Genomic DNA, 24857 nt, shown 5'->3' with positions numbered 1-24857 from the left:
TCCTGCTGGGCTGTGTGGATCCTGCATCACGGGTTGCGGTCAGAAGTGGTCCTGTCGGTCCTCTTTACCAGCTGTCCAACTTGGGTGGAGGTAAGCCCTTGCCTTCCCATGCAGGACAGTACCCGGTGCGCAGTGTCTCTTGCAGCTGCCAAGGCTTGATGGTACTTCTTCCAAGGGATCTGCAGGCATCGTGTGGCTCCATACCCTAGTACTCCTTCCTGCGATGCATAGCTCCTGAAGTGGTTTTCCTGAGGCGTGAGACTCCTTTTTGTAGTGCTGCGTGGACTACTTTTGCAACTTCTGTGTCCCTGCCCTGTGGGGCCCTGGTGAGTGCTGCCTGTGCTTCTGTGGGCTCTCTATGATTCTGAGGGCCCTCTCTGACCCTCCTCCTGGGTTCAGTCCCCTGGGCCTTGCTGATCCCCGGCAGCACCAGTTTCCACCAACAGTTTTGCCTGTGCCAAGGCTTGTTGGTGGAATTCAAACATGCAAACCCGACTGCAATCTTGCTTCCGGCGTGGGACATCGCCTGCATCCTCCAGGAGCTTGACTCCAGCTCCCGGGCTGCAGTGCTGACTTTCCTTCCTCACCATCAACAAACTCCTGCATCCTCAGCTTGGTGGGTAGGGGCTTCTGTCCCCACTGGACTTGGTCCCCTCTTTCCACAGGTCTTCCTCTTCAGGAATCCATCGTTCGTTTCTTGCAATCATCTCTTGGTTTTGCAATTCTCTTCTTTTCTTCTAAGTGGGTGTTTTGGGAAAGTTCTAGTGATTTACTCCTGCTTTACTGGTCACTGGGGGGTGTCCTGGAACTTACCTTTGTGCTTTTCTGTTACCACCAGCACCCCTCCACACACTCCACTTACCTAGGTGGGGGGTTCAACTCTCGCATTCAATTTTTTTAGAATATGGTTTGTGCTCTCCCTAGGGTCACAATTCTCTATTGTGCTTTACACTGTTTGCACTGTTTTCTAACTATTCTTATGCCTATTTCTGATAACTAGTGTATATATCTTGTGTATTACTTACCTACTAAGGGAGTATTGGCATCTATAGTATGTTGGTGCTGTGTTGCTATAATAAAGTACCTTTATTTTTGTAACACTGAGTGTTTCCTTTCATGTGTGTAAGTGCTGTGTGACTACAGTGTTATTGCATGAGCTTTGCATGTCTCCTAGATAAGCCTTGGCTGCTCATCCTCAGCTCCCTCTAGAGATCCTAGCTTCTATACACTGCCTACACTATACTTATAGTGGATACCTGGACCTGGTATAAGGTGCAAGTACCTTAGGTGCCCCCGACACATCAGGCCAGTTTCCTACAAACTCAAAATACAGTGGTCTGGTCCACCAGCCGTTGGTGGTCAGATCACCAACATGGTGGTCCTTGGACCACCAAACTCGTAATCAGCCCCTTAGTGCATACATTTGTGATATCAAGTCAGGCATGTTCAACCTGTTCCCCCTCAATTTCATTTTCAGGCAACCATAACAGTGTAGCTGGATTGTAAATTTGACATTGTTTAAGGATGACATTATAAGCTGCAAGAATCAAAACCATCTGTCCAAATTGCAATCACCCCAATTGTGTCTTGGTTTGAGTGAGCAAGATCGTCACAGATTGAAGGACCATCATTCTAAGAGGATATCCCATAACTGTAATTTCACGTCTCTCATTACGGACACCAACTGAGAGAGCACAGCCCTCCCTCTCACTGCAAAGCAAAGTAACATTTTGTTCTGTAATTCATAGTGCTGGATCATGATAGAGCTTATCCTTCAGATCTGGCAATGCTTTTGCTCAGTCTTTTTCCTATGGAAGCGGATCAGGCATATCTTTGTGCATATCTTTGTGCATCAGACTCAGTAAAGACTACTATGGAAAAGTTGGGTATCCACTGTTTACAGTATCCCACGATTCTCTGAAGCATTCTGACTTCTCTCTGTCTTTTATGTGGATTTATTTTCAAGACTGCTGTGAATCTCTTTTAGGATACCTTCCTTGTTCCCTTCCTAATGAGATGTCCTAAATACAGGACCTCTTTTCAGCAGTATTATAACTTGCTCAGGAGACACCTTTCAGCCAATTGATTCAGGAAAATAATTGTATCCTCTTTACAAGCTTCTTGTTTATTTCACACCACAAAGTAGGTCACCAATGTACTGTACAAGAAAACCGTTGCAGGGAAGTTCAAGATTCTTTTTCAAGATCTGATTACATTTTGAAGGGCTTCTGGTATACCCTTGTTGAGCTCGGCACCATGCCAAAACCCCATATTGAATTCCAAATGACAACAGAAACAAGCTGTCCTCATGTAATTGGAAAGAGAAAAAGGCCAGGCAGAGATCCCCAACAGATAACCACTTTACATCACAGGGAATCTGAAATAATATTGTAGTTGGATTTAGGACCATGGTAAAAAATTATATGACTATTGTTAAATTTTCGTAAGTCCTGCACAATTCTGTACTTGCCGTTAGGTTTCTGCAAGCTCATAATCAGCGAGTTGCAAGTACTTTCAACCATTGCTCTCAAATTGCTTGTTTAAATATTGATCCAGTCACCTCAGTGATTTCAGCCAATGTCTCAGGTTTAAGATATTATGGTGGCTTTTAGTTTAACCATTTTGTTATTCGGACAGGTTCTACTCCTTTAATGAGTCCAAAGTCGTTCCCCGGGAAAGTCTAAAACTTTGGGGTTTACAGAGTCTCTTATATCAGGTAGTAATTGTCTATTGTTCTTACAGAGAACAATCCTACTGCTGTTCCTTGTCTAGCCATTGTAAATTCAACATCTTCATCATGTATTTGGAATTGAACACCATCTGGTGTACAATAAATAGTGCAATTTATTTGCATGAGATTCTTTCCTAACAGATTTCCTGGAATTGCATCATAGGCAACAAACTGATGAGCTTCTTGAAACAAGCCTTTTTTTTACAAGAACATCTATTTGAAACAGATGTATTTATTGGCAACACCTACAAATTGAATCTTTTTTCCTGAGAGGGGTAGTTTAAGGACTTCTGCTGTTCTAGCAGTGGAATGGGTAGCACTGGTGTCAATCAGAAATAACACTTGATGGCCATTTACCTCTCTTTCTACAAATGGACTGCTCTGGTTTACCTCTAAGACTGCACTAAGTACTCAGTCTTCCTCTCCCCCCTCAGGCACCATCTTTGTGAATTTTTAGAGTCAACACTCTCTTTCTCAAACATAGGGATTTGCTCCAGTAGATTCTGATTTTGGAAAGAACTCAGGTTTGCTCTTGTTTTTTTACTCATATGAAATCTGGGGTTGCCCTTGTTTTGAGGGACCATTGGAGTCTGCAATGCCTGCTTCATAGGGACTTGTGATTAATTTTGTGTTTGTTGAACTGGGACTTACATTTGTCCATCACCACTTATTCAGTTAGCAATCTGTCTACACTCAATCTTCCAATGCCCAAGCTCCTTAAAATAATGACAAGGAGTTGGCCTTTTCAACGCTGTAATATCTGCTCCTGAATTTGGAACAGCTGGAACACCACAACCTCTTCCTTGTGAAACACCAACTCTGCCTTAGGCAATTTGACCTTCATTCTGATAACCAACACCTTGTATTCTAACAACATTTCCTACATATAAAATCCTTTCTGAGCCAGCTTCAACTGGGTCAACATAAATTTTTCTTAGAGTTTTTTATGATTCATCTCTTGTTCATTGACTATAGCATTTAGCATACCTCAGGATCTCCTCTAAAGGTTTTTTCTGCAATCAAATCACCATGTGCATACTTAGGCTGCGTAGGAGCTCCTGTCATGCTCTGCGGCTAGCCTCAGGCTCAGAGGGAAGGACGGGCGTCAGGAATCAGATGCGTTATGGCCGCACCGTGTCTTTGAACGCAGAAAGGAGTTTGGAGGCCATCAAGCTCCCTGAGGAGCCCCCCCCGCTTCCTTTTTTCCAAGTTTGGTGTGATTTTGGAGTGCTGCCCCTTCTTTTTGACTCCCGCATGCAGGAATCTGCTTCGACCCTGCTTGTGCTAGAAAGGCTCTGCAAGTGCCTGCCATTAATGTTCTGCCCTAAGAAGAGAAGAAAGGAGGTCGGCTCTTTGTAAAAGAAACGGAGGTGAGGTGGGGACCACAAAATACAATAGTCTTTGCCAGTGGGGGCAGTTTCGTTTTTTCCCCCTTTTTTCTGCTTTTTAAAGCTCTGTGCACTCTTGCTGTTGTACACTGCGAGTGCACTGTGAGTTTCTGGAAATCACTGGATAAAAGACACTCTTCCTGGAGTAACTTTTGCGCAGGCCTGGCACGTGGCCCGCATTTTTTTTAAATCTAAAAATCTAGAGTCAGCTGCACGGGGGGGGAGAAAAAAAGGGCTTGTCAGAGCAAGGACAAGGCGCAACACTATATAATGCCCCGATCTCCACATTATTTTCAGGCAAAAGGGTGCCCTGCCACTAGGGCTCCTAAAACAACACGTGATGTAAATGCAAAGTGCCCGAATATGGATGTATATGCAAATAACCCCCTTCCGCCAACCACTTACCCAGCACTTAGCACTATCTCTCCTTGCAGCTTACCGCCCTCTATGACTTCTTTGCTGGATCAGAATCTTGGCTCTGAATCTCCGCTCGAAGAGGCCAGAAACCCAGACCCGGATTTGGACCTGGACTTAAATTTGCAATCAGTTAACAAAGCTAGTCCACCTCTGAACCAATCATCCTCCGGTTGTAACTCGGAAGCTAATCACAGCCAAGCTCTAGATATGGGCGCAGCTCCCAAGTTGTTGTATCCCTTATTTGGTGGATTGGTGAAGGGTCAAAAAGATGCTGCTCCCCCACTGCCTAGTGACTTTATCTCTGCTCCCCAGGCAAACAGCTCCTTACTTGACTTATCTTGCAAGCCTATTTCTCTACCAGGGATCAGTATTGCAACCGGGACCCCTCCTAACTCCTCTGTCAAAGGACCCACCAAGCTGGCCCAAAATCAGTTGAACTTACAAGTGGAATGAAGCAAACCAGAGAACGGAATCACAATTAAATTGAATTTGTAGTAATATACAGCAACCTAACTCATGTTTCAAGGAGGTTTAACAGCGGTGTCTGATCTGGAGGATGTCCATGTCACTTTGGAACCGTCAGTAGCAAAATGTCAAGCAGATCTGTTAGACTTACAGATTCGGCTAGATGATGCAGAGAATTGCTCACGCAGATCTAATTTGAGATTTACAGGAATTCCTGAAGGCTGTGAAAATGGCCAGACTGTCACAAATGTAATCACTGATCTTATCCTACATCACGTTCTTCCAGATCCAGCAGATAAACATTTTGGCCAGTATCTCTACTTTTTTTGCGCCGCATTTGCGTCATTTTTTGACGAAAAGTGGCGCAAACTTGCAAAATACAATAGTATTTTGTAGGTTTGTGCCGTTTTTGCGTCAAAAAGCGGCGCAAATGCGGCGCAAAAAAAGTATAAATATGGGCCTTGGATCTTACTATTATGCGGGCCCATTGGGTCCCTGCAGTTCAGTCACCCAATGCAAAGTATCCTCAAACTATCCTTGTAAACCTTGGCTAATTTCGTGTCAAGGAACACATCCTTCAACAGGCGATTAAGAATAAAATAAACAAGGTCCCTGATGACTTTGCCTTCAAAAGGTTCTCAGATATGTTGGTGGCGGCTGCACATCGGAGGAGAGAACTAAAGGGGATGATTCTGGCATTTCAAAAAGCCGGTGCTCCGGCAGGACTTGTACAGCAATTCAAACACAAAGGCCCTTATTTATACTTTTTTAGCGCCGCGTTTGCGCTGCTTTTTGACGCAAAAACGGTGCAAACTCACAAAATACAATTGTATTTTGTGAGATTGGGCCGTTTTTGCATCAAAAAGCGGCGCAAATGCGGCGCAAAAAAAATATAAATATGGGCCAAAGTGTTTTTTCATGGACATTCTAATTTAGTTCATACAGCTGCTAAAACCTTGTTGCATTCAATTCAAAAGCAGATAGGGCGGGGGGAGGGGTAAGTAGGGAAAAAATATGAATAAGAGACGGGGAGAGGTTTGCACATTATGCACTAAGAGGGGTAATTCTGCTTGAGAATGGTGGTTTTCACAGGGTTTAAACATAATGCGTTATCATGCCACTTATACTCCAGTCTCTTTGTAGTCTCTTGCTTAGGGGGCCATGCCAAGGCACCCCATTAGGGAAGGATGGGGTCGGGGTGGGGGTAGCCCCGGATTGTCCAGATGGGAGGGCTCCAGGTGTCGGCTACCTGAGGGTTGGGATCAGGGTTTGGGGGTTGTTGGGAGGGGTGGCAAGGGGCACAGATTCCTTTTTTTCCATACTAAAATATAGCTATGTGCAATTCAGAATGATTAAGGTTACAAAGGGGGCGATATTATTTGGACCAGGCCAAGGCTTAAACTCTCTGGTGTGTTCAGATCACTTACTTCGTTGGTGATCATTTATAAGAACTCAATGGCAAGGCTAAACTCCTCATTAAGAATAGTTTCCTGGAATGTTAATGGGCTAAATAATAGGAGGAAAAGGTCTGCAATTGAAGAAAGGGTAATTGCTCTAAATCACTCTGTTATCTTACTACAAGAAACTTTTATCCCAGCTCAAAAAGTAGTGGACTTCCATATGTTTAAAACATTTGCCAACTTCAAGGTGGTTGCCGCAGCCCCAGCTGCTCACAGAGGTGTGGCAGTCTTTTTAGCTGGAGGCCTAGATGCTCGGGCACTTGATTTTTTCTGTGATCCCGAAGGATGATGGTGCTGGGTGCACTGTTTAATTGCCAAAGAAAGATTTATTTTTGTTAGTTTTTATGCAGCCCTATCAGATGACCCGGCCCCTTATGTGGGACTGTTTCAATCTCTTTTGCAACTTTCAGGTCAAATTATTATTGGTGGGGATTTTAACTTTCTTCAGGGTCCAGTTATGGACACCACTGTGAGGGGTAAGAAACAACACAAACCTAGAGTTGCCAAAATGTTTAAAGAATATGCCAAAGTGCTGATGCTTTGTGATCCTTGGAGAATGAGTGCCCCAAACGAGAGAGAGTATACGTGCATCTCAACCCGCTTTAAAAGCGCCTCCCGCATTGATTTCTTTCTGATATCCAAAACATTGCGCTTTAAGAACCAGTCGGTGAGGCACTCTGGCTTATCTGACCATGCCTCCTTGGTGCTGGACGTGTCTCTTTTTGCAGAACTCTCCATGCCTCAGACCAGAAGGTGGGTGTTTAATCAGCAGCTCCTTCAAGACGAGGGATGGGTACAGATCTCTAAAGTCGAAATAAGTTAATTTTTTAAACGCAATCAAGGATCTTCAGCTCCAGCTATGGTCTGGGATGCGTTTAAGGCCTTTTTCAGGGGCCTGATAATTGCTAAGGAGGCAGCAGATAAATCTTCCCAAATACAACAAGTCAGGGCTCTGGAAGATGCAGTGCAGAGGTGTTTAACTAGATACCTTCACGTCCCCACGGAAAGCAATTGACAATATTTTGAATTAGCTAAAAAGGCACTGGCCAACAATCTTTTTAAGAAGTTTAGCATGGGATATCAGACCTATAGACAAAAGGTATATGAAGAGAGTAATTTTACAGGCAGATTTCTGGCCTGGCAAGCTTGAGATCGAATTGCTAGCAATGTGATACATGCATTGAGGTGCTCTGCCAACGGGGTTAGGCATACTGACCCCAGAGTTGTGGATAAAATCATGCTAGAACATTATAGGTGAATTTACAGTTATGCTCCGGATATTGACTTTAGGTCTATTAAGGATTTTTGGGGGAAACTGGATATTCCTAGTCTTACAGAAGAAGACAGTGATGCTCTAATACAGCCCTTCACGAAGTTAGAACTCCTTGAGGTTTTCAAGAACCTTTCCATGGGGAAGGCTTGTGGACCTGATGGGTTTCCGGCTGAATTTTATAAAGGTTTCATCAAGGTATTTATCGACGACTTTTTGTATTTAAATAATGGCTTGTTTAAGGGTGAGCAGATCCCCAATTCTTGGCACTCAGGGAATGTGGTTAGCTTTCCCAAAAAGAATAAGGGCAGAGAAGACCCTAATACATATCGCCCAAATATGCTAAATACGGATTATAAGATTATTACAAAACTTCTGGCTAACAGGCTTAACGGGGTTGTCAATAAACTGGTGCATCCAGATCAGAACGGGTTTATTGCTGGCCGGCAACTTGCAACCAATACGCACTATTTAGCCGAGGCCTTAGATTATTTTGCTGCTAATAAAATTTCTGCCATCATCCTTTTATTAGATGCGGAAAAAGCATTTCATTTTGTTGTGTGGGACACACTGTTTGCAATATTGTCTAGCTATAAGGTGCCTTCTCAGGTCTTTGAATGAATTCAAAGGCTGTATCTAAACTCTGAGGCCAATATCATAATTAATTCCGCCTGCGTTGGTCAACTTCAAGTTCGACGTGGGACCCGGCAAGGGTGCCCTCTATCTCCTATTCTCTTTGCTCTCTTCATTGAGCCTTTAGCGATTAAAATCAGACAAAACAATCAGATTCATCCCCCATTGAAGTCAATGGGCAAGATCTTTATGCTGATGATATTATTATGTTTTTAGATGGAGAGCGATCCTCCCAGGAAGCAGCTTTTAAGGAGTTTGCCGAATTTGAGCAAATTGGTGGCTACAATATTAATATGAGTAGGACCGATATTATTCTGTGTGGTACTTCTTCTATTAGACTCCTCCCTGAATTAAAGCATTGTGTGAATACTATACCAAAGAGATACCTTGGGATTAACTTTTCAGCTGACATAGGAGACCTCTACCATCTTAATTACGTTCCTTTGCTCTTGAAAACTCAGGTCTTGTTTGCACGTTGGGGATCTCTCCCCCTCTCTACGTTAGGCCGGATTGCATTGATCAAATTGTCAATATTACCATTATTTAACTTTCTATTCGCGGCCATCCCTTGTGTATTAACATCTATTTTTTTCAAGAAACAGGACTCTTTTTTTGCCATTTATTTGGCAAAATCAGAAGGCACGGGCTGCATCTAGGGGCATATTTAAACTCTGTCTGCGCTGAATGTGCGTCAAAAATTTTGACGCACAATTGGAGCAAACTGTGCACCATATTTAAACTTTGATGCCCGCGAACGCCAAAATTCTGCAGTGTGCGTCATTTTCTGGATGCGGGAAACCGCCTTGCATTAACGACATGCAAGGTAGGTGTTCCGGTCCCAAAAATTACTTAAACGCCCGTGCGCCTTATTTATGTTACCGCGCAAAAATGACGCACGGCCGGGAGGCGGAGGCGGAAAATGACACACAGCCCGATTTGCATCAATAAATAATGCCTGGGTCAGAGCAGGCGTTAAAATGGGGCAAACACACCTGTACTTAATGAAAACACACAGAAGAGCTCCAAAAGAAGACATGGAGGTGCTTTTCATCCAGCATGCACACCGACGCAGAGCACAGGACCAACAACAGCAGCTTCCACAACACCAGCAGGGACCCCAAAGGCAACGCAGAAGGCAGGAGAGGATATTCCGCACCAGGACAACCATTCTGGGACTCCGCCAACAAGACATCATTCAGAGGTACAGGCTTAACTGGCAAACCATTCAGCAGCTGCTGCGCAACATTGAGCCACAGTTGGCACCCAGCTTGCTGACAACCCGTACCATTCCACCAGAAACCAAGCTGGTAGCTGTACTTCACATGTTGGCAAGTGGCTCCTTTCAAACCACTGGCGCCCCGGTTGCTGCGATCTCACAGCCATCATTCTCCGCCTTCCTACCCAAGGTACTGGATGCCATCATCTCCCTCACACCCCACCACATCAGCTCCCCCAACACACAGGTGAAGCAGCAGGAGACAAAACAGGGGTTTTACCAAAGTAATGACTTCCCACACGTCCTTGGTGCCATTGACTGCACACATGTCCACATTGTGCCACCTGCTGCAACCGAACATCTATACCGCAACAGGAAGCACACACACTCCATCAATGTGCAGGCCATTGTCGATCACTGGGGTTTGATCACCAACATCGTGGAAAAGTATCCTGGGAGTGTACATGATTCATTCATCTTCCGTCACGGTACCATCAATCAACACTTCCAGGATGGACGATATGGAAATGGACTACTTGTTGGTAAGTACAGACACCCAGTTATATACACACTGCACAGCAACCCTCTAGGACACACAACACATACACCATGACATGGACACATGCACAGGAACACACTAAGGTTGTGACACCACTGGGCATGTTTGAAATCCTCACCCAATGGGATACATACCTAGGGACAAATGACAGTTCCAAATAACAACAGATGCCACTCCAGAGCCACAAGAGAACAATTTAAAACAACACAATGACAAAGATGTGGCCCCAAACTGGCAGTACAATTTATCTTTAATCTTGCAATATCACATCAATAACACTCAATCCAACACCCTTCAAACCAATACATACTGTGTAAGGGGTGTGCAATGTTTTTTGCTGCAGGTCAAACACCATGACACACATAGCATGATGATGACTCCAATGAAGGTCACATGCAATCATTGAGGCGGTACCAATATCTCACATCACTCCTGTTCTCACATTGTCCACTACCAGTAAGCAAGTGGACTGTGCTCACAACACATCTTGATGGGATATTATTGAAAGTGCACATTCCTACACATACACACTGCGAGAAATTAACACACACACAACAGATGTACTGGCATACGGACCTTCTGAAACTCTAAATGACAACCTCACAACCAAGTTACCCATCTGAACTAGAACATGTTCAGTAGTATAGGTACACGTTACAACCTGAGTCGATTTGGCAAGGGCAGAGAAATAGGTCTGCAGTGAACTTGTCACACATGTGAGATTAGTGCATAGTCAATTGTTAACACGTTAATGCTTACAACGTACGGACATGTCTTGCACATTGTCACCTTGCAAAATCTAAGGGTCTCACTGATGGTTAAATAATTCTATTACATATGTGAAATTGGATGGGATGTCCATGGTATATAGATGCAACCGTGTTACCACCACTGTCGAATTGATTCTGTGTATGGAAGTATGATGTCACGCCCAGTGAAGACACAGGGACACCTATTTCACATGACACAATGCAAGGGATTACACACTGTACTGCAACTCTACAAAAATACTGCTGACATCCGGTCAACAGCCAAACACCTGTTCAGATATGGAAACAACCCAATGCTGATGGTACATCCTAGAAGCCCTGGATTCCACACAATAACACAAACACTGATGAGTCACACACAACACAAGAGAACAACTGCCATGCAAAGTGATATTTATGGTGCAAGGTACACCAACATGTTCTCACTCATTTTCTCTTTCAGCTGATCAAGGGTCTGGTATCCAGCCATGGATCATGACCCCATTTGCAAACCCAGGCACTGCAGCAGAGCGTGCCTATAATGAGGTACATAGGAAGACACGCACCATAGTCGAGAGGATCTTGGCATCTTGAAGTCAAGATTCAGGTGCCTCGACATCACCGGAGGCAGCCTCCTATTCTCACCTGAAATGGTGTACAAAATAATTTTGACCTGTTCCATCCTGCACAACATATGTGTAAGAAGGAACATTCCCCTATATGAACCCGACCCACAAATGCCAGAAGAGGAGAAAGAGGAGGATGCTGTCCATCAACATGAGGGGGACCATCCAAACACAGCTGCAGGATTGCGTCGCAGACAACATATTGTTCAAAACTTCTTTTAACTCTACTCATCCATCACCACTGTCTTACCATGTGTAAATAAACACCTATACTAATCACTATATCATGGTCTGGATAATCATTTTTGCATAACATTATCTCTAACTATCAGAGTGTAACCTCATGGAGCATTTCTGAAATACAGATTAGGACACAGAAAATTCCTAAACAATTTTGATGGGTATGAATGTACAGCCACATTCACTCACACTGTAAATGACATATATCCCATACATTTCACATTTGAAGGGCAATAGCAGAGGACCACACCTATTTCACACATACATGTTGGCAACATGGTTCATCTCAGCATATGACACACAACTAAGACACCATCAGTCAATAAGGGAAATAAATGCCTCATACATGAGCAAGTGGATGTGCTATTGCACTGGTAACAGGTATGTATGTACAGACCCTTGACAGCAGTAAGTCTTACATCACCTATCTTTGTAAGGACTACGGGGGTCATTCAGACCCCGGCGGGCGGCGGGAGCCGCCCACCTGGCGGGAACCGCCAAATGACCGCACCGCGGTCAAAAGACCGCGGCGGCCATTCTGTGTTTCCCGCTGGGCTGGCGGGCGACCGCCAGAAGGCCGCCCGCCAGCCCAGCGGGAAACCCCTTCCCACGAGGAAGCCGGCTCCGAATGGAGCCGGCGGAGTGGGAAGGGTGCGACGGGTGCAGTAGCACCTGTCGCGAATTTCAGTGTCTGCTATGCAGACACTGAAATTCAAAGTGGGGCCCGCTTACGGGGGCCCCTGCAGTGCCCATGCCATTGGCAGGGGCCCCACGACACCCCTCACGGTCGGAACCGCCAGGAACAGGATGGCGGTGAGGGGGTCGGAATCCCCCATGGGGGATTCCTCAGGGCAACGGAAAACCGGCGGGACCCCGCCGGTTTTCCTGTTCTGACCGCGGACAAACCGCCGCGGTCAGAATGCCCTGCGGGGCACCGCCAGCCTGTTGGCGGTGCTCCCGCCGACCCCGGCCACGGCGGTCAATGACCGCCGGGGTCGGAATGACCCCCTATGTGTGTCAATATTTCCATATAAGCAGCAAATTTATAGCACAAGTGCCCCAGGTATGACTAGCATTGTTCACATGACATCCCCTGCACATGGCAGCCCATGTCCTAAGTCCAGCCACACCATGTCTCAGTCCACCCTTCTTCAGAAGTCCCTGGAATATCTGTCCCCAGATAACCCCTCCTCTACACACAGCCAGACTCACAATGTTAATCCAGTGTACTTCCCTCTTTAGTATGGTATGCCATAGTCATTGTGACGTCAGGTTAAATAATGCACTGGCTTGTAGTCTGTAGGACCTGTAATCACGTGTACATTGCTTCCCATGTGAAAGGTACTGTTGGCCCTTTGAACTAGAATCTCACCTACAGGACTTGTGAGAGACTGATGCTGCACACATCTGTGCATTTTACCACTGGAAATATGTGAACACGTACTGCTTGGTCTGCTGGTCCTCCACTGCCACAGGAGAGACATGGCTTAGTTAAATGACTCCAACTGTGGCGTAACATTACAATTTTGTATTATAATTGGGACTCGGTGTCACAGACACGGTACCCACATAGTATTATCCCATGCCTGACTCATGCTGGGTAAACAAACAAGTGCCTAGGAAGTAGTATCCAACATTCCAGGACATGTGATGGCTAAGTTTTGGAACATTGCCATGAACAACCATCTGCTATCTATTCTGTGCATGCTTTGTCATTGGTGGTGTTTATGTTCCAAAAAACCTAGGAAGTGCACACAGCAGTTGTTGCTATGTGTATGACTAACACATGTCCTCTCTCATTTCCACACTGACTTGCATCTGAGGGTTGGACACATTGACTCCACATGCATACAAGCAGATTTGCAAAAATGCATCTTGTGATGGTCACACAGTGGGGCAACAACAATAGTAGCAGCCAAATCACATACATTGACCCATAGGCATTGAGTTACTGTATTGAGTTGGGTCGCCTTGCTATCCTCTCTTGACGCAAAACATGCCCAAACTGGGTAATACATAATTGTATCCCACACGTTTGGCCATCTATTGCGTCAGTGAAGAGTGCAAATCCGGTACAACAAGTAGAGGATCATGGTCCGCAGTAGTATGATCTGTCACATGTGCCCATACACCGTAATGCCCAACGTGGGTGCAATCAGCCTATCTCTGTATTGTCACAACTGTCATGTACCATTACAAATGAGAAATGACCCAAACCCAGTTAATGACAGAAACGTTGACGCACATGCTTAAAAAAAAGACACATATGCATCAAAAAAAGACGCATATGCGTCAAAATATGATGCACATTGCCATGAAACATCCATTGGCCCTGAGGGGTAATTCCCACACTGTACCCCCGGAAATTGGTTAAGTATTAAACATATTTAACAATATGGATGCATGGTTATTTCTAATCATGTGCTTTAAAAAAAAATGGTGCACAGACTATAAGCGTCATAATATTTTGACGCATAACAAGAAAAATGCACCGCATTTGAGGTAGGAAGTGATATAATAGGATATCCTGTTTACAGAATTGGTACAGTGGATGTACTTTTACTTTCAGTTTGCAGTCTGTGATATTTCCTGACTGTGTGGCTGTGTTTTGACTTGTCTCTCTCTGTGCATTTTGTGATTTTGTCTCCAGTGTGGTCTTTAAAATGTCTTTTTGTGTTTCATATCTGTCTGTGGTATTGTGTCTGAGTGTTTTTTTGGTCATTTGTGGTGTCAACATTTGTCTTTGTTGTGTTGGGAGTCTGTTGTGGGTAGTGGTAGTTTGTGTGTAGTTGGGCTGTGTTCTTAATTATTTTGCATTTCCCTGTCCTACTTTCCCTCTCTTCTCCTTTGTACCCCTTTATTCCTTTTTTTTGTGTGCAATAATGTTGGGTAGGCCTCATTTTGGCAGGATGGGAGCGGAGGAGCTGGGTGGGTTTATGTGGCTGGTGGGCCACGTCCTACTCTTAATGATAGAGGCAGGTGGTCATGTGATCCAAGGCTATCACACAGAGGCAAGAAGGCTCCGGTGGGCAAAGGTGTTGTACCATCTGCAGAGAATATACAACACACTGCGCAATGACCACCAGCTAAAGCACCACTGGGCTGACCTTGTTGCCAGGGAGCAAGACCTGCTTGACCACCTGGGGATTGTGATTGGTGGCCCTGTTGGTGAGTACAAATCAGAGTAACGTGCACATTTAAATGCTCTGTAGTGACAGTAGCTGATTTGTTCATATGCTGCCGGCAATGTTTTTGAACATGTGGAATGCTAGTGAAACATACAGGGCCATATTTCGACTTTGTTAGCACTGCAATTGGGACCTGTTTTGAAGCCAGAGCGGCTCAAACTTACAAAATACAATTGTATTTTGTAAGTTTGCGCTGCCTTCGTGTCAAACAGCAACACAAATGCGGTGTAAAATTTGTATAAATATGGGACACAGTTGCCGGTGAGGTATACAATATTTCCTACACATTACCATCATTTGTTGACGCAACAGCTAGACTAACTTTCAAAACACAACAGGAGCCTGTGAATTAGTGCTGCCTTCATGTCAATTGATGATGGCAATGTGGCTCGAACATATGTTTCATGTGTGATCTGTGAGTGTATCAGGAAACATATCTTGGGAATCAAGAATTTTTAAAGAAATAATGGCCCATATTTATAAGTTTTGACACAAAACTGCGCCAGCGCAGTTTTGCGTCAAAAATATTACCGCCGGCTAACGCCATTTCGGTGCGCCATGCGGGCGTCAAATTTATACTTTGACGCCCGGCAGTGCAAACCAAAGGTGTAAGTAATTTTTGGGGACGCACACTGCAGCGTCAAGTTGTAAAGCAAAACGACGTTAACGCGGCGGAAATGAATGTGGGTCGATTTACGACCCCGCACACCAGATATGCGGCGTTTTTTGATGCAATAGCGTCAAAATTCCCCGTAAACACAGCCATTTCAGCAGAGGAGAGCCAAAATGGATCCCAGATGCCTGTACAGACCCCAGGAAGATGACAACACGTCAGGAACCAGCCAGGAGGACCCACACAAGAACCAGGACAGTTTGAAGAAGAAAAGAAAGTGTTGCTTCAGTGCAAAGGAACAGGAAATTCTGTTTAAAGAGGTGACGGAACACCAGCACCAACTGTTTTTCACCTCAAAATTGCCAATCAGTAGGAGAGAGGCTATATGGCAACAAATTGTTGACAAGATAAACAGTGTGGCAGAAGTACGCAGAACAGTCATCGAGTGCAAGAAACGCTGGCATGACTGCAAGCGCAGGACCAAGGAAAAGATGACCAGGAACAGGAAGGCAGCACTGCAGACTGGAGGTGGGAGTCCAGCACACCAGGAGGCCCTGGACCACATGGAGGAGATGGTCACAGCCATCATCCCTGAGGAGATCGTCACAGGGATTCAAGGACAGGACAGCTCAGACTACTAGGAGACAACACACATACAGGGTAAGTCGCATGGGGAATTAAAATGCACTAATGTCAACTGTAAGCAAGGAGGGGGATACCGACCACAAAATGCATGCAAGTCATCATATACATGGAGTGGCATGGGTAAAGGGGTATGGCATGGGGGCATGGCCTGTACAGAGAGAAGCTGGGGCACACCACAACACTACACCAACAACAGTCCTCTGGGGGCATGCTGCCATGCCAACAATGGAGCAAAGGTAAAGCCACGCCAGGAGGAAGGGCACAACGTCAAACTGACATCCCGGCACACATCAGCCACTATACCTCCTACATTAACTAGGGCCCAATTAACAACCTCTAGCCATACTGACAACTGGAATGTAACAGTGACAACAGTTGCCACTACCACCTCTGCTCTGTGTGCAGCTCAAGTACCCAATGGCAGTAACGTCCCCATGGATCATACACACCTAAATTAGTGGGTTGAGGATGACAACTTTAACAATCCCCTGAAACAAGACAAAGGCTCCAGCCATGTCAACTGTGAATGCCCATAGTTGCCGCAAACATCAGCCAATGTCATCAACAGTAGGAGCTACTCAGCACTAAGGACACACCCATGCTGCATGTGCCAGGGTCCATCCTGTGCCTGGGTCACAATGAAACATCCCAAATGTCATACTGCTCAGACAACAGCATTGAGGGGGAGCACACATGTAACTGGTCACTGAAATACACCTGCACAGTCAGAGGAGGAAATAGGACACTGCTATGACTATCAGGGCAATCCAATGTACCACACATTCCCCAACATCAGCTGTACACATTACCAATGCTAACATCCATATTGTGCCATAACAATGCTATGCATAGGATACGCTACATGTCAACTACATATAAGTGGATTTGAAAGATCAGAGACTGGTGCAGGTCCAGATTGTTAAGTGTGCTGCTAGTGCCATCAGAACACCCACAGTCAGTGAAAGGCCTCGCCATTAGAATGGATGAAGAAGGAGGGTTGAGTAGGACAAGAAGGTGGCAATTTACTATTTGGCCTAAAACAACACTAGAGGAGATGATGCCCACAAGTCTAATAACTTACCACAATACATGTGACATGCAGGTGGGCCATAGGCCTGGGAGAATGCCCATCTGAAAGACTGGAGCAACAAACAGGAAACAAGATCACAATGTGAAAACATCACTAGGCAGGCATGTCACATCACTAATGCCACAACACAGACACACTAATTGTACCCTATTCCATTGCAGAGGATGACGGATCTCCTGCAGATATGTCTGTCCAGGAATACCCTGATGACATGGATGACGAGCTGACAAACATCAGCCACCAGACCCTCCAAGAGGTCCTTGGATCCCTCCAGACCCCACCTTCAGTCACAAGGAGGAGCTCAGAATAAGCAGCCATCACAGAGGACCCACCCACAACACCAATGACGACTCAGACGACACAGGCACCAGCTTTGAGAGAACTGTAGTCTGAGTACAGCGGGAGCTGGCCAAGGAGGTGCAGGTGGGGATGCAAACTATGGCAGCCAGCCTAGAGGGGGTGCGTTCGTGCATGATGTCATCTGCAGATAAGGCAGCAGACATGCAAGCCCTAACATCCATCCTGCAAGGACTACAACAAACTGCCAAGGAATTCACCACTGCAGTAAGGGAGTTGCCACAACACCTCGCACCCCAAACCTTCCACTGCATGCATGAATGCAATCATGACACCCTCAGGGCCAACCTGGCTGCCTACCATTGTGATGTGGCTGCTATTCTTAAGAATCAGCAGATCCTTCTTGCAGCAGTACTGCCCTTAAGACCTTCACAGGTACCAGCGACCGGGATGTCTGACTCCACGTCTTCTAACACTGAGGTGTGTGATGCCCCTTCACAACCACCACCACCAAGGACAGAGGGGGCAACACACATCAGAAGAAGACATGGAACAGATCACCTTCACACCGAAAAGTACCCGGAAGCACTAGTCTCTGCCACATGGCCAACTATTACCAAGGTCCAGCGCTTTGTAACATGCCAGTCTTACAACAACTGTACTCAATGACTGTTCTGCAAACCACTGTTTATCTTGTTATCCTGCCCAGTGATTGTCTCTCACTTACTCATTGGCAAATCCTGTCCCTCTGCACTGTCTGACACATCACCCCAGCATGTCAAATGCATTTTCCTTTACCACTTGTGTAGGGTCACAATGGAAGATGTCACTATAATGGACTCACAATCATGGACAATGTACAGCACTTTTCAATAAATAGCACTTACACAACCACTTTGTCTCTGTGTAATGTGACACATCAACTGTGCAGTAGATAACTGAAATGTGCATCCTGTCAAATTGCGTAGCTTGTCAATACAACTGTCCTGAAATTATGTAGTCTGATAACTATGCACAATGGCCTGGATTGCACCATACTCTGCCCTTCCTGAGGGTAATATCTGATGAAAAGAGAAACCATACACCCTCATGCTGTGTTGGACAGAATAATGCTTCCTCAAGGGATATCTAAGCCATCAAATAGTGGCAGCAACATGTTGTCACCATGCAATACTAACACATATAACAGTGCCCACAAATCCAAGCAAACAGTCAAAAAACTGCATGAATGAAGGTGTCTGAGTTCACATCCAAATAAGTAATCATGTTGAACAGTGTCACAAATGATGTCTGTGAGTCATGAACACAATACTACAAGAGTGCTTACGACCACTCACCCTATAAGGGTTTCATTGAACATCTCACTGTAGTCAGACATAAAACAGTTTCCTCAATACCAAATCTGGAAGCACTGTTTGTGACTTTGAAAACATTCGTAATGAAAAAAAGACGTTGGGATCCATAGTAACTGTGATTGGTGGTTGCAATTAATGGTGGAATCTTTGCAAGGTAGCTCTGGGGTAGCTGCCAATCTTACAGCTCAATTGGAATTTGTTCGTAGCATAGGACACAAATGTAATAGAACAAAATTCATGTACACTTATGCCAAGGCCCTGATCAACAAGCATTTAACACATACTGTAAAGGGTTCACTACATATTAATTAAACGTTAATAACATAAGAGGAAACTCAGGGAAAAGTCTTACCTACCCTAATCTACCCTAACTACTCATTACCCACATCTGTCCCTAACTAACCTAAGCTAAACGTACTTATCACATGTAATGAAACTTTCTAAACATCAACCCCACACCCCCCTTATGAGACGGGACACATGGGGGACAACAGATACTAACCTAAACACATACTATCCTATACTAAACAAATTTATATTTTTTTTTATTTTTTAGTATTTTTTTTTAAAAGTAATTTTTTTTCTTCTAAACACACAAGAACCCCATCATAGCCCCACCCACCCAAACACTAAAAAAGAAAAAAATAGAAATAATCAGGACCCCCCCACCCACTAACACTAACTAAACTAACAGCCTATACTAACCTAACACTAAGCCCCCTAAGCCCACTAAGTATAAGAACAAGGAAAGAGGAGGGAGGGGAGGGAGGGAATCATGTCCATTAACAAAGTCGAGAGGTTGGCCCTCCAGGGGGTCCGCTTAATGGACCGCACACGCCTGTTCATATGGCGAACATCCCAGCTCAGGTGACTAATTTTACGGAGGACACGGTCCATTTTTCTGCTGCATGTCCTGAAAAGCTGCAGGGTCAATTGTAGCAGCTGGAGCGGTCTGGGTACCAGCTGAGGATGTATGTGGGCGTGTATAGTCAATGCCTGTGGGCTGCTCTGAATGTGGTCCACTGCTAGGGCCTGGAGCACCTGCAGACGTTGTTGGGACAACAGTCCCAGCTGTGGGTGGTGCCACCTGGGTGGAAGTGGTGGTCGTGCTGGTGGTGGCTGTGGTGGGCAAAGTAGGGCCACCCTGTGGGAAAGCCCTCCAGGCTCCGGAGGCAAGTTCGGTCCTGTATCTTTGGGCCATCCGTCTGTACCCCTACTCTACCAGCAGGATATGCTGGTAACACATTGTCCGCATCTGGAACTCACGGACCTGGATGGGTGTCATGTTAGCAGCTGTGAAGACAAAGGCAAAAAATTACATTAGAAACTGCATTGTGTGAAATGGCACAAGAAGTAAATCAGACAGTCCATCTACTGTACTTGTAACAGCTCATGTCATCATACAGATCATTGAATGTCCCTGAGGAAGTACATGGCAGGCCACCCTACAAAGGTCGTATCACATATAGCACATCCAAACCCTACAAGATGGGTAACAACTGGCATTAATTTGGCATCAGAGTTCTGCCAGTTGTCAGCTAACAATCATGCAGCACATCCTCCGCCAATGCCAGGGCTACAAATGTCAGTGACGGGATGGAAATCTAGGGCCACATGATCTACAAGTTGTAAATGGACTTGCTAGTATAGTATTCATGTGCTAAACCTGAGTGTGAATACTAGGTTCAGACCAAAGATTCACTGAGTTACATGTCTGTGTAACATACTTGTATCATCAGTCCTAGGTACACTATTCACAAACCCATGCCTGTGTTTGAGGGTGGGGGGGTGGAGAAACAACTAACAATTTCAAACAACATGGACACCCAGGAAGCTTAGGAAAGCTGGACATGTATTTGGCTCTACACACACACAACAGGTAAGGTGTATCTACAAATAGGAGACAGCAAACCCTTGACCAATCCCAGTGCCACACATGTCTGGAAATGCAGACCTTTCTCCACATGATGTACTTCCAGTAAGGCATGACTTACAACAGACACAGAGTTGCAAGAACAGCCCTGGCCATGATTTGCATGCACACCTAGGCCATTGCACTCAAGTGCCACATACTTGTAGCACTACATGTGGAGCTACATGCTGCTAGGAAGTTCAACCTACAGTTTCATATGTACATTAGTGAATAGGGAAGCAGAAGTCTGTGGGTAAGCATTTTGCAGCCCCATTCTGGGAGAAAGTGGGTCTGACTGGCAGACTAAGGGCCTCATTCCGACCCTGGCGGTACAAGACCGCCAGGGCCGGGGGCAACGGAAGCACAGCCAACAGGCTGGCGGTGCTTCATTGCCCATTCTCAGAAAAGGGAATCCGGCGGTTTTTCCGCCGGATTTCCCCTGCTTGGGCAGAACCTCCATGGCGGCGCTGCAAGCAGCGCCGCCATGGAGATTCCAACCCCCTTCCCGCCATCCTGTTCCTGGCGGTTTTTACTGCCAGGAACAGAATGGCGGGAACGGGTTTCGTGGGGCCCCTGGCATGGGCCTCTGGCATGGGCAGTGCAGGGGCCCCCTAACAGGGCCCCAGGGAGATTTTCACTGTCTGCATCGTGAAAATCGCGACGGGTGCAACTGCACCCGTCGCACCCCTGCAACACCGCCGGCTCCATTCGGAGCCGGCCTCTGTGTTGCAGGGCCTTTCACGCTGGGCCGGCGGGCGCTCCCTTGGCGGGCGCCTGCCGGCCCAGCGGGAAAGTCAGAATGGCCTCCGCGTTCTCCATTTGGCGGTTCCAAAAATGACCCTCTAAAACTGAGATTAGGTCCAGTGCGACTCTTGTTGATACAAGTGTTATCCACATGAAGCACCCCAATTCACATTGCGGGCCTACAGGAATGACCTAGAATCCCTAGATAAGGCAATAGGATAAGCAGTGGCAAACTACCAAAATGCTGAGATAATGAAATCCCACTCATGGAACAAGACAAATGATGGGCCAGCACATCACACCTTCCTATGTGTTCAACACACAGGAGTCCATCACACATCACCAGCAAACACAACACATAACAGAAATATCAACACTTACTGGAGTTGTCGGGGGCCTCAAATGAAGCCACCTCGCCCACAGTGTAGGGTGCCGGTCCACCTGTAAGGCATGGAAGGAAGAAATGTGCTCAAAAACTGTGCACTGACCAACAATTCCAAAGACAAAAACTATGTGTAAGATTACATAAGTAAGTAAAGCCACTGAGACATGATGATACTGCATCCGATATAGCACGGCTAACATGTACATAGCATGGGTCTAATGTGACAATTACACACATATCTGAACACATGCAGTGGCCCTAACTATCATGTGGTAGCAAACATGCTCCTTCATTAGTGAGCAGACATAATAATGGCGTGTATTTGTCTCATCATGTGCATCCAAGAGAGACATCCAAAGCCTGTTTACTGGAGGGGTGCATTACCAGTCAAACAGCCATTGTGGCCATGAAAAATGTATGACACATAGGTACAATATACAGAGGGGCAGGGATATTTGTAAGCCCTCATGTTGTTACAGTTTCTTCATTTGATGTGGCCCAGCTATGGTGATTTGCACCAACCATAGAGATATGAACCCATGTGCATACCTTTGGCCTGCCATCCCTAAACGAAAGGTGGAACACCAAACACCAAATACAAATGTATGATGTTAGCTGAGGGAATCTTGCACTTTTTCCCTATGTTTCCAAATCCAGATCTGACATGTATCCAAAATGATGAAGGACCACAATAATCCCTAACATTCATAGAACTTCCATGAACACTTTCCTTACACACTCACCAGACACACATGAGACATATGTCTGGGCCACATTGCTATCATCAATTGACGTGAAGCCTGCACTCATTTTCTGGATCATGTAGTGTTTCTAAAGTCAGTCTAGCTGTTGTGTCAACAAAGGTTGGTAATATTTTGGAAAATCTATACTTCACAGGCAAATGTGACCTATACAGACATGATTGGCTCCTAATTTGTGTTGCTGTCTGACACAAAGGCGGCACCAACTTACATTAAGCAAAAGTATTCAGTAAGTTTGCAGAGCACTTGCTTCCTGACAGCTAGCAATTGTGGTCCTTCACATAGTCCATCAATGACCCTGTATGTTTCCAAAGCATTTCACACACTCAACAACATAGCCGGCAGATATTGTACAAATCATCTGATGTCACTACAGAGCTTTTAATCATGCACATTTACATTATTTGTATTCACCAACAGGACCACCAATCACTATTCCCAGGTGGTCAAGCAGATCTTGCTCCCTAGAGATGAGGTCAGCCCAGCGGTGCTTCAGCTGGTGGTCATTCCTCTGACTCCGATACACGCGCTGCAAGTGATGCAGGACCTTTCCCCACCGGATTCGACGGGCCTCGGTGTGATACCCCTGTATCACCCGCCCCCCTCCCTCAATCATCAGTGGGAGGAAATGGCACACCAGCCATATAAATCCCCCAAGCTCCTCCTCACCCATCTTGCCAAAACGTGGCCTATCCAACATCTTAGCACCGAATAAGGGAGAAAGTAGAACAAAGGAGAAAAGGGGGAAAGAAGAATGACAAAAAAGTAAACTTAACAACTAAAAGAGCCCAACAATCCCCAAACTAGCACTACCCACAACAGACTCCCACTAACAACAAAGACAATACAATACTGGACAATAGTACACAAAACACACTCAGACAGTACACAACAACAATATTTATTTCACAAACTAACAAGTAATGGAGCACACAGGAGATAAAAGCACAATTTCACTGGACAAAACTCAGAACACAGCCACACAGTCTAGAAGAATCACAGACTGCAAAGTTATAATTTTTCCCGCATACAGTTTGTGCGTCATATTTTTCGATGCACAGGAGTAAAAATTAGGCCTCATCCATATATTTGGAAATAGTCTTAACACTTAACCAATTTTCTTGGCATTATGCATTGTTTTTCGGGCATAAGCGTCATTTTTTGCCGTGTATGTGTCAAAAGTTCAGGGCATGAACCGGTTTTGGGTATTTTTGTCATTTTTATGTAATGTTACATTTGTGACACAACTGAGTATAGGCTGATTGCATCCACTTTGGTGTTGATGGTGTATGGTCACATGTGAGACATCATACTGCTGCGGACCATGATCCGCTACTTCCTTAACAGGATTCTCATGCTTGGCTGATGCACTAGATGGCCATATGTGTGGCCTACATATAGGTATTGCACAAATTGGGCATGTTTGGCATCAGGAGAGAATAGCAAAGTGACACACATAAGTACAATACCTTAATGCCTTTGGCTCAATGTGTGTGCATTGGCTACTAATGTAGTTGTCGACCCAGTGTCTTTGCAAATATGCTTGTATGAATGTGAAGTCAATGTGTTCAAACCTTAGATGGAAGTCAGTGTGGAAATGAGGGAGGACATGTGCTGGTCATACATGTAGCAACATCTGTTGTGTGCACCCCCAAGATTTTGGGTAACGTAGATACCACAAATGACAAAGCATGCACTGGATAGATGGCAGACGCTTGTTTATGTCAATGGTCCACAAGTTGGCCATCCCATGTCCTAGAAATTTGGTAACTGCTTCCTAGGCACTTGTTGGTGAACCCATCGTGAGTCAGGCACATGCATAGACTAGGTGGGTACCATGTTATTGGCACAGACAGCCAAAGGTGAACCACAAATGTAATATGACGCCACAGTTGTGGTCATATGACTGAGCCAAAACTCTCCAGTGGCAGTGGTGGACCAGCAGACGAGGCAGCACATGGCCACATATTTCCAGTGATCAATTGCACAGAGGTGTCTGGTTCATGTGTGTGGTCCAATGTTGATCCTGTATATTTTTAGGGGTATATGTTGTCACAGTTACGTCCAGGTCTCATCATGAGTCAGTGGCAGCTATTCCTGTATCTACTGAGTA

This window comes from Pleurodeles waltl, chromosome 5 (assembly GCF_031143425.1).
Source record: "Pleurodeles waltl isolate 20211129_DDA chromosome 5, aPleWal1.hap1.20221129, whole genome shotgun sequence".
In the NCBI taxonomy this organism is placed as follows: Eukaryota; Metazoa; Chordata; class Amphibia; order Caudata; family Salamandridae; genus Pleurodeles; species Pleurodeles waltl.
The sequence above is the reverse complement of the archived record's forward strand: the minus strand, read 5'-3'. Positions refer to the sequence as shown.